The sequence below is a fragment of the Capra hircus genome, chromosome 10 (genome assembly GCF_001704415.2).
Source record: "Capra hircus breed San Clemente chromosome 10, ASM170441v1, whole genome shotgun sequence".
Classification (NCBI taxonomy): domain Eukaryota; kingdom Metazoa; phylum Chordata; class Mammalia; order Artiodactyla; family Bovidae; genus Capra; species Capra hircus.
Window position 1 is genome coordinate 84,674,080 of NC_030817.1, and position 9,929 is coordinate 84,684,008.

Here is a 9,929-nt window from a genome sequence, read left to right on the forward strand (position 1 = left end):
GGCTGTATTAACAGTAATACATCAGAGGGGAAAACAGAGGTTGGGAAAGAGATAGGAACCAACTGTGTGGGCTCTTGCATCCCGCGGAAAAGAGTTTAGACTTAAACTCTTAAGAAGTTTAAGAAGCAATTGAAGAGCTTTACTTAGGAGAGTAGTATTTTGAGATCATTCCGGCTGTGATGTGGAGAACGGATGGCAGGGCTACCAGGGTGGGAACAGAAAGGTCTGTTGGAAGTGACGACAGTTGACCAGGGAAGATGTGACGGGAGAGGAGGGAAGGTGATAGAGTCAGGATGTGTGTTGGGAGTGTAGCCAATAAACCTTTCTGCCGATGGGGAGGCTGTGAGGAGGGAAACAGAAGATCAAGGATGACGCCTATGATTCTGTCCTGAACAGTGAGGTGGGATGTCAGTGCTCCTTACTGGGATGGAAAGATGCAGGGAGGTTTAGAGACTTGGTGTAGGTGATCAACAGGCTGGCTATTGTCACCTCATCCCTATTGTGAGGGACACCGTGGAGCTCTGCCCAGATCCCCTCTTCAGAGCCAGGGCACCAGTCCTCCAGCCGACCAGAAGCACATAGCTCATCCCTCCTTAGAACCTGCCTTAGACCACAGCAAACTGCCCTCCCAAGGTTACAGCTCCTCCAAAGGGGGCCCACGGCCAGTGACTGGCTGATGTGTGGATACGAGGCCCAGCCTTCTCACCTCGACTGGAGAGCCTCCCGGATGATCGAATGGGGCCTCCAGCAAAGCAGCTACCGTGCTGTCAGCTTCCCTGCTGCCCTATTGGCCTCCCCACCTCTTTCTCCATGTGTCTCCCATGAATAACCTTCCAGGCTCTACAACCTGCCTCAGAGTCTGGTTCCAGGAATCCTCATCTAGGACTGCTCTTATTATCATCATTATTGCTTGATCATTTCTAGGATCCCATGCACTTGAAAACTCTGCTGTGAAGAATTCTGGAATAGCCTCTCAACCTTGTCGAATTCCTACTAGCTGAAGACTCTCGGCTCCCTCGTCTTGGTCCGCTCCCAACACACAGGCCCTCAGAAGCAGCTTCCTGTCCTAGGTTTGCTGTGAAAATGGTCGTATTTTCTATGACTTTATCTATAGAAGCACTCTTGTAATAATTGAGACCCTGGCTCCTATGTTGAGAAGAGACAGGTACCCAGTGAGCTATAAGACACACCAGGGATCACAGAGGCCTCTTGATAAACCATCCAGAACCCCTGGACCCCGAGGAGGGTGGGAAACATGAAGGAAACAGCGCTGACAGCATCTTCTGTGCTGAGAGCAAACTGTCTCCACATGTTCTTCCGTAGCCACACGTGTGACCGTGTGTGTGAAAAATGTGTTCTCATCTGCGCCTACACCTGTGTATATGTGCGTGCTGCCTATGGGTGGCACAATGCACTGTGTGCGTAACGGGATGGAGGTGGGGCCACTGGACATGCCTGCATAGGTTGCGTCCTATACGGGTGCACCTGGCCCAGAGGACAACAGAGGCCAAAAGCCAGCCCATATTTTTGGGCCTTGCATCTTCTTAGAGGCACTTCATTCTAATTCTGCTCACCAAACCATGAACCCAGACACAGGGCCAATTCTACCCAGAGCAAGTCCTTTTCTCTAATTTGTACAAAGGCTCCAAATGAACACGAACAAGGTACCCTGGTCATTGCACTCTTGTCTCTCAGCTCCAAATCCAGCTGTCTCTCCCTTACTTTAGCATACAGCAGAAGGAACTCTGCAAACCACAGCTCACCCTTGCTCCTTGATGGGTTTCCTCTCATTGTTACTGGGAGGACAGTGGGGGGTAGGAGGAGGGAAGAGGGGCTGGGTCTCTCCTACTTCTGGTTGCCATTCATTTTAAACCAGCAGCCACCATTGATTTCTTCTCATTTCATTTTGTCTTTCTCAGAACCAACCGCAGCATGACCCTCTCAGAGACATTAGACCAGTCAACCAGCACCCTATCCTTTGAGACTGAGGTCCCAGGTCTGCAGAGTTTCTTCTCCAAGCTTCCAGGTGCTAACAACCCAATCTCTTTCTTTATTCCCCACACACACCCAAGGGAAGTTGCATCTCTTTCACAGTTATCTGTGTACATTCCCAGTGACCACTTTCTGCCTTTCAGGACTGCCAACTCTTTTTGATTAATTCCCTACACTAAAATCTCTCTGTTAGACTTTGAAAGCAGATTTATGACTAGCAAAAAGGGAAAGGTGGGGAGGGGGGACAGATAAATTATGAGGTTATGCACACTACCAAGTACGTATAAAATAGATAATCAACAGGAACCTACTGTGTAACTCTGTAAATTGGTACAGCCACTATGGAAACAGTATGGAGGTTCCTTAAAAAACTAAAAATAGAGCTACCATATGATGCTGCAATCCCACTCCTGGATGTATATTTGGAAAAAAATCTATAATTCGAGAAGATACATGCACCCAAATTTTCATAGCAGCACTATTCATATGGAAACAACCTAAATGTCTATTGACAGATGAATAAAGACGTGGTACATATACACAATGGAATATTACTGAGCTGCAAAAAGGAATGAAATAGTGCCATTTGTGGCAACATAGACGAGCCTAGAGATTATCATATTAAGAGAAGTAAATCAGAGAAAGATAAATAGCATGATACCACATATGTGGAATCTAAAAAAGGATACAAAGGAACTTATTTACAAAACAGAAACAGACTCATGGCCTTAGAGAACAGATGTGTGGCTACCAAAGGGGAAAGATGGAAGAGGAGGAATGAATTAGGAGGTTGGGATTAACATATGCGCACTACATACATAAAATAGATCGTCAACAAGCACCTACCGTAGAACAGTGGGAATTCTGCCCAATACACTGTATGGCATACATGGGAAAGAATCTGGAAAAGAAAGATATACGTATAACGGAATACATTTGCTGTACACCTGAAAGTCACACAAGTCTGTAAATCAACTATACTCCAACATTAAAAGAAACAACTCTGTTAAACATAACTGATGTGGGCTCTATTTTCTGCCTAATCGTTGTGCTTGGTGTAGGTAAAAGTAAACACCATCCCTTTAGAGATTCTCACAGTCAGAGCTCCCTCTTTGATTTGGGGCATTCTCTTATTCAACAAAGATGTGTTGAGACTATAATCTCTATGTAGTACATACAAGATGGAGGATTTTATTTTATATATTTACAGAGGCATACTGTTTATACCTTTGGGGATATGTATAGAACATGACTGGGAGAATACACAGAAAAAGCAGATGACTGCAATTCACCGTGGGAGTTGGGAATTCAAGGTATTAGATGGGAAAGAGGATTTTGCACATAGCTTTCTGAGGTTTTTAAAAACAAGCCACTAATTATTCTTATATTTTGAAAAAACTGATTAACACGCATGTTTTCAGTGCTATCTGCATGCCAGGCAGAGGGGATATCTTCAGATACACAGATGTTTTTGTCCTTAGCAATGCTCTCCCTGCTCAGCCCAGGGTGAAAGCATAAACCGACAGTCCCCATACCTAGATTTCCCTTCACCTTGTCTACAGATTCAGAGGGGCCTTCTCATAAGATTAGAAGCTGATGGTAAAATCCTCAATAGTGGTAGCAGCCCTCAGATTACCCTTAAAGAGCCGTGCAAGGGATCAGTAAAAATGGGAGTTATCCTTTGCAATGCCGTGTGCATGGGTAGAAACCTAGAAGCAAAGAGAGTTGAAGTAGGGAGGAACCTGGTAGAAAACACTGTAGTTGTGCCCCTGCCTGCAAATGGGAAACCTCATCTCTTCTCACGTTGGAACCATGCTGTGGAGCACAGCTGACCTCAACCCCAGCTCCAGTGGGGGTCTGACTTCCAAACCGAGGTGATTCTAAGCCCCTCGCCATGGGGATTGGTTTGGGGAACTTAGACTTAAGCCAATCAACTGGAAATCCTAGACTTTTGGAAGTGGCACCCTCTTTCCAGATGTGATGGTCAACATTTTGGATAACTTCTCTAGGTGAGGCTCTGATCCACTGGAACCAATGTAGGCTCAATCCTAACAAACCTGGATCTAAGCAATCAGTTTGTTAGCCACGCTTAATGTCTTCAATATCCCCACCACTTTCTCCCTGGCTGTGAAGCATGTGGTTGCAGTTGCTGCTGGCAACCGTTTTGTGATCACGAGGCAAGAGACCCTGAAGATTAGAATACTCAGAGGAGGGCTGAATTAAGAGCACTTGGTCAGACCATGCCAAGATCTATATTCCTTTATTGTTTAATCCTACTCGTATGATGCTGTGATACCTTGTGATGGATGGCTTTTTGTGCAGTTGGTTGGTTGCTTGCTTGCTTGGTTTTTGCATCCTCTCTTCTGTTTCCTTACTTCACACATAGTAAAGTTGAGATCCAGAGCAGGGAAGGGCTTCCTCCAAACTCTTATAGCACCAGGACCTCAATCTTTGTTTGTCAGAACAGTGTGCTTCTAATAAGCCATAAAACCTCTTCGACCACACTGTCAGCAGCAACAGGAACTCAATAAATGTTTGTTGAATGAATTAATTACTGGCTGTGAATGGGATCAGAGGGAAGTGCTGGCACAGGCTCAGGATAAAGCAAGGGTTTGGAGGGAGGAAGGAATGACGTGGAGGGGGACAATGCGGAGAAACCCCCAAGAGTTTATTCTATTTCAGTCACATGACACCTTTGTAGTACAAAAGGCTTTACTAAACTCCAGGCTTTCTGGGGATAAGTCTCCACTTGCCACTCTGTCCAGAAACAATAAATATCCAAAGCACAGAAAGCTTTTTGAAGTTTATTATAAAAATAACTGAGAGGCCTCTACAAAGATTTCAAGTGCCAAATCCAAAGGACTGGGCTGGTGCAGGGTTCAGAATCTGAGGAGTGCACCCTAATTCCCCTCAGAACGAGAGGATTCAGAAGGCTGTCCACACTGCAATTAGTATACACAGTCATTCTGGCCTCTGCATTCACGTGCATTTAAGAAGTTCAAGGCCTGTTCCTAGTGGTGGAGCATGAAGGATGGGCTGTCAGAGAGCCCTGGGTTCAAGTCGGCCCATCCCTTAGCGGTTTTGTGGCATCAGGCAAGATAACTTAGTCTTCCCAGAACCTCAGTTTTCCTTATGTGTAAAATGGGGGGAAAAAACCAACAGGCTCACTATAGTTTATCTTAGGGCCAGATATTTCAATATTCAAAAATGTTTAGACTTTAGAAAAGTTATAGGGTCCATAACAGTGTAGTATATAATATCCAATGGGTTCTAGGGAAGACGCCATAATCAAACACTTTAATGTACCTATAGGGAAACATATAAACGTCTACTGTAAATGGGACGCATTCTCAGTCACTCAGTCATGTCCGACTCTTTGCGACTCCCTGGACTGTAGCCCGCCAGGCTCCTGTGCCCATTGGATTCTCCAGGCAAGAATCCTGGAGAAGGTTGCATGTCCTCCTCCAGGGTCTCTTCCCAACTCAGAGATTCAACCCAGGTCTCCTGTGTCTCCTGCATTAGCAGGCAGATTCTTTACCACTGAGCCATCTGGAAAGCCCCATAAATGGGATAATTAAGACCATAAATAACTTCATATCACCTTAGTCCAGGACTTGCCACCAAGTGAATCATAAAAATCTTTTGGTTCTAAGCGTGTTTGGATTTGGGGAATAGGGGGCAAGGAACAGGGACTGAAACACTGCGGGCTGTCAGATAACAGAGTGAGGTGAAGCCACGCAGCACCCGGGGGCTACGCTTCTATCAGTTAGTAACAGGTTAGGCCAGCAGCAGGCTGTTTCAGGCTGACTTCCTCCATCTCCTCTCCAGATGTGTTTCCAGAGGTTCCCAGGGCTTCCTCGAAACCCGGTTTGGGATCCCTTCGGAGGATCAAGGAGAACAGAGTGCTCATTTGAATAGGTTCAAAGGCTGGTAGCCCTACCTCTGCCACTCTGAAAGGCCAGCCTCGGCAACTGCTCCCTTGAGCTCCTCCAGGGAACCTCAGAGGCAGATGAGAGATGACTGTAAGCAGGGCAGATGGGGAAGTCACTGGCTCTGTGTCTGCCTCCGACTAGGTCCGTGGCCATCATGAACCAGAGAGACGGGAACTCACCCTCTTTTTCCTCCTAAAACACACTGGTGATGGTCCTGATGTTGCCCTCCCCGCCTTCCCAGGTATCAGTCAGTGGTACCAAAGGTGCTGAGAGGAGAGAGAACACTCATTCGAGTCCCAGTTAGTGAAATTATCTATCATTTTAGTTTCTGGCCATCTGATAGGTAGAAAAAGTACCTTCCTGCCCTGATACTTGAATTTTCACTTTCTGGCTCTCTATCCCAGTTCAGCATCCTTTCCACGCGTGTCTGTTGATTAGCCATTTGCCAGTTGCTTTCCCAGGACCCAGCCCCTTGGTTTCCCTGTGGAAGTGCAGCTCCTCTGGGTGTACCTATCCAGCTGGAGTAGAATATAGAATTCTCCCTCCATCGTGCTGCATTCCATGTTTCTCTTCGTCCCGCCTCGAGATCGGATGGCTCCACAGAGGGGATGTAGAGGGCCTTTGAGCTGGGGCACAGGCACAGCACACCATGTGGTGCAGGCTTGAGGACCCTCGGAGAAGGTGCTCACAGACTGTGCTCTGAGCCAGAGCACACAGGAGGCTAAGGATTCTCTGCACCCTGCATTGAGATCAACCAGGTCCACCCGGGTCAGACTCAGGGGCAGAGCCAGGATGAGGGGGAGGCGAGTGAGGCGCACAGGATGCGAGATTTAAGGAGGCATTGCCCTCCAGGGCCGCCTTGCACTTGCATTGGGGGACAGTGCCTCCTGAAATTCTGCCCTAGGCACCTTTATCCACCTCATCTAGCCCCAGGCCAGCCTGGAAGACAGGGACAGGGTCAGGTCCCAAGCAGAAACGACCATCCTGTTGTCTAGAAGAATCTGGGTGAGGAGGAAGTGCCAACTGAGACTGGAGCCCACTCTCCCTCCTTTAGAGCTTTCTGTCCAGTCATTCTCAATCAGCTCTTTCATGTCTCTGTAAAGTCCTGTGTCCGTCTGCAGGAAACAGAAACTGGTGTTTTAAACAGAAAGGGATTGACACTGGAATTTAAAAAAGAAAAAATTAGAAAGGGCTGGAGAAGCGATAGGTTTTGCCTGAGCCCCCCTGGAATGCCATCCTGATACCACAAAACTGACCCTCCAGGGACCTGCTGCCTCTGACCCAGCCAGGAATGTGGAGAGCCAGGGACTCAGTGTGTTCAGGAACACAGCCTTAACGCTGCAGCCCAAGGGTCAGGAGCCAAAAGCCACAGAGCCACCACCACTGTTTTTCTGGACTCTGGCAGGGCTGGAGCTTGAATGCTGAAACAGTGTGGCAAGTAAGCCAGTCCCAGATCTCCTGATCTTGTTTGCCCACAGAAACCAGCTAAAAGCAACAGGAAGGTGGCTTTTGCCTCACTTCTGCTTCCAGATCTCAGCTTCGTGGCATCTAATTAGCAGAACTAAATTCACTAGCAGAAGTCTAGCTGCAAGAGAGTCTGGGAGATGTTGTTTTTATCTTTCTGTACTTGGGAGGAGGTGAAAATGGATGCTGAGGACCAGTGAATGATGTCCCAGTATATTAATAAAAGGCCCTGCAGAGACAAGCCAAGAGAAATGAGGGGCACAAGACCTAATTGTTAGAATGAAGGATCTGGGGTTCAGCCTGGGCTAACCTGGGCAGGGACCCACACCACAGAGCTCTGCCTTCACCAGGTTGCCCACAGTGCCGAGTGAGACTGGGGTGACTCTTGTTGCCAATCCATGTAACACCCTCAGGAGAACTAGACAGCCCAGGGCAGCGTGTGACTAAGTCATACTTCCCTTCCTCGACCCCCAGACTCTGAAATCTCAAGAGACTGAAACTGTAAACTTGTGATCCACCTCAGGACTGTGCCTCCCTTGAATTTTTACCCTTATTGTTACAACTGTGTTTGGAATCTCCTCTTGGTGAATTTGTGTCTCTCTCAGATTCTTTGCTTCATTTTCTCTAAGTGCTTTTCTAGTATCTCTGGCACCAAGATCAGGCAAGAAGTTGGCAGCTGGTCTTATCATTTGGTAGAGTGGTTATGGTGTCCTGGCTGTCTCCTGGGGCTCCCCTAGCCCCTTTAAAATCCTGACCACTGTGGCTGCAACCATGAATCCTTGTTTTATGGATCTCCAAGGCCTCCAGCCTTCCCTCCCCATTGTCCCTTTGATCCACACAGCTATAGATGCCACCATGAAGCCCAGCTTCCTCCCCAGCTGCACAAACTAGCTCGCCAAAGCAGCAGACACATGTCCTAATATCCCAGAGTCACAAACATCCCAGAGTCACACTGTTGTTCTTTTTTTTTTTTAACTTAGAAAAATGATATAAAGTAGTATAGAGCCCCCACTCCAGTACTCTTGCCTGGAAAATCCCATGGACAGAGGAGCCTGGTGGGCTGCAGTCATGGGGTCGCGAAGAGTCAGACAGGACTGAGAAAATTCACTTTCACTTTTCACTTTCATGCACTAGAGAAGGAAATAGCAACCCACTCCAGTGTTTTTGCCTGGAGAATCCCAGGGACAGAGGAGCCTGGTGGGCTGCTGTCTATGCGGTCGCACAGAATCAGACACGACTGAAGCGACTTAGCAGCAGCAGCAGTATAGAGCCCCACTTTGAGTCCTCAAAGACACTTCAACTTCACCCTCACTGCACACACTTCTTGTGGGTTCTGCCACTGCACAAAGCACCACCTTACCATCAACTCTATCTTCTTCCCTTTTCACTAGTTTTGGTCTTTCACCAAATTTTTTTTTTTTTTTTTAGTTTTCCTATTTTTTTTTTTTCATACTTCCCCATCTCAGGAGCAAAAGTTAAATTTTTTTCCATTTTCACCTGCAGGCTAGCTTATTATTTGGGAGTTCAGCTGACAACTTTGCCTTCAGAGGCTCTTTCTCTTTCTCCAGTCCAGTGGCTTATCAAGGAAATTTCCCAGACAGTGCCCACTGAGTGTGATATTCTGGTGTCAGCATTAGGACAATAAATGTTTTGCCTCATTACGTGTGTGTGTATAAGTTTATGTTGTTATTTAGCAGCTAAATCATGTCTGACTCTTTTGTGACCCCATGGACAGTAGCCTGTCCCCTCTGTCCATGGGATTTCCCAGGCAAGAATACTGGAGTGGGTTGCCATTTCCTTCTCCAGGGGATCTTCCCAACCCAGGGATTGAACCTGAGTCTCCTGCACTGCAGGCGGATTCTTTATCACTGAGCCACCAGGGAAGCCTGTATACACATTTATATGTATATGTAAATATTTTACATACAGGTATAAAATCGTGTCTATCTTCATGCCTTCATATACACACAAAACAGACTTCAGTGGTTCTTTTGGAGGCAGTGGTTTAAATGATGTGCTAATGTCTTCATAAAACCGTAAAATGCCTCGCCTGCCCCTCTCCAGTGCCCCTTCTCCCTCACCCCATTTCTTTCCACAGTTGCAACTCCCAGTCCAGGCGGTACCACACAACACATGAGGTGTCAACCAACAACTGTCACTGTGTGAAGCTAGCAGGAAGCTGTGCCTGACTCTGTGCATGTTCTCAGGACACACAGAGCCTGTATGTCATTTGGGCCATGGGGGCCAGCCTCCCCCTGGCTATGACCTGCGGTATCTTCTCGAGGAGTCAGTCAAGAAAGGGGTGTGAAATGAATCAAATAGACATGTGTCAACACTGCTCTAAAGAAAATGCCAGCATTCCATGTGCTCATACACACCTCCCCAACACTCCTGGCCTCAGATGAACATCTATGCCAGGATCTCCCAACCTCAGCAACATGGACACTTGCGCCCGATAATTTGGGCTATTCTCTCTATTGGGGGATATTTAGAGGCATCCCTAACCTCTAAGCACTTGATACCAACAACACCTTCACCCCC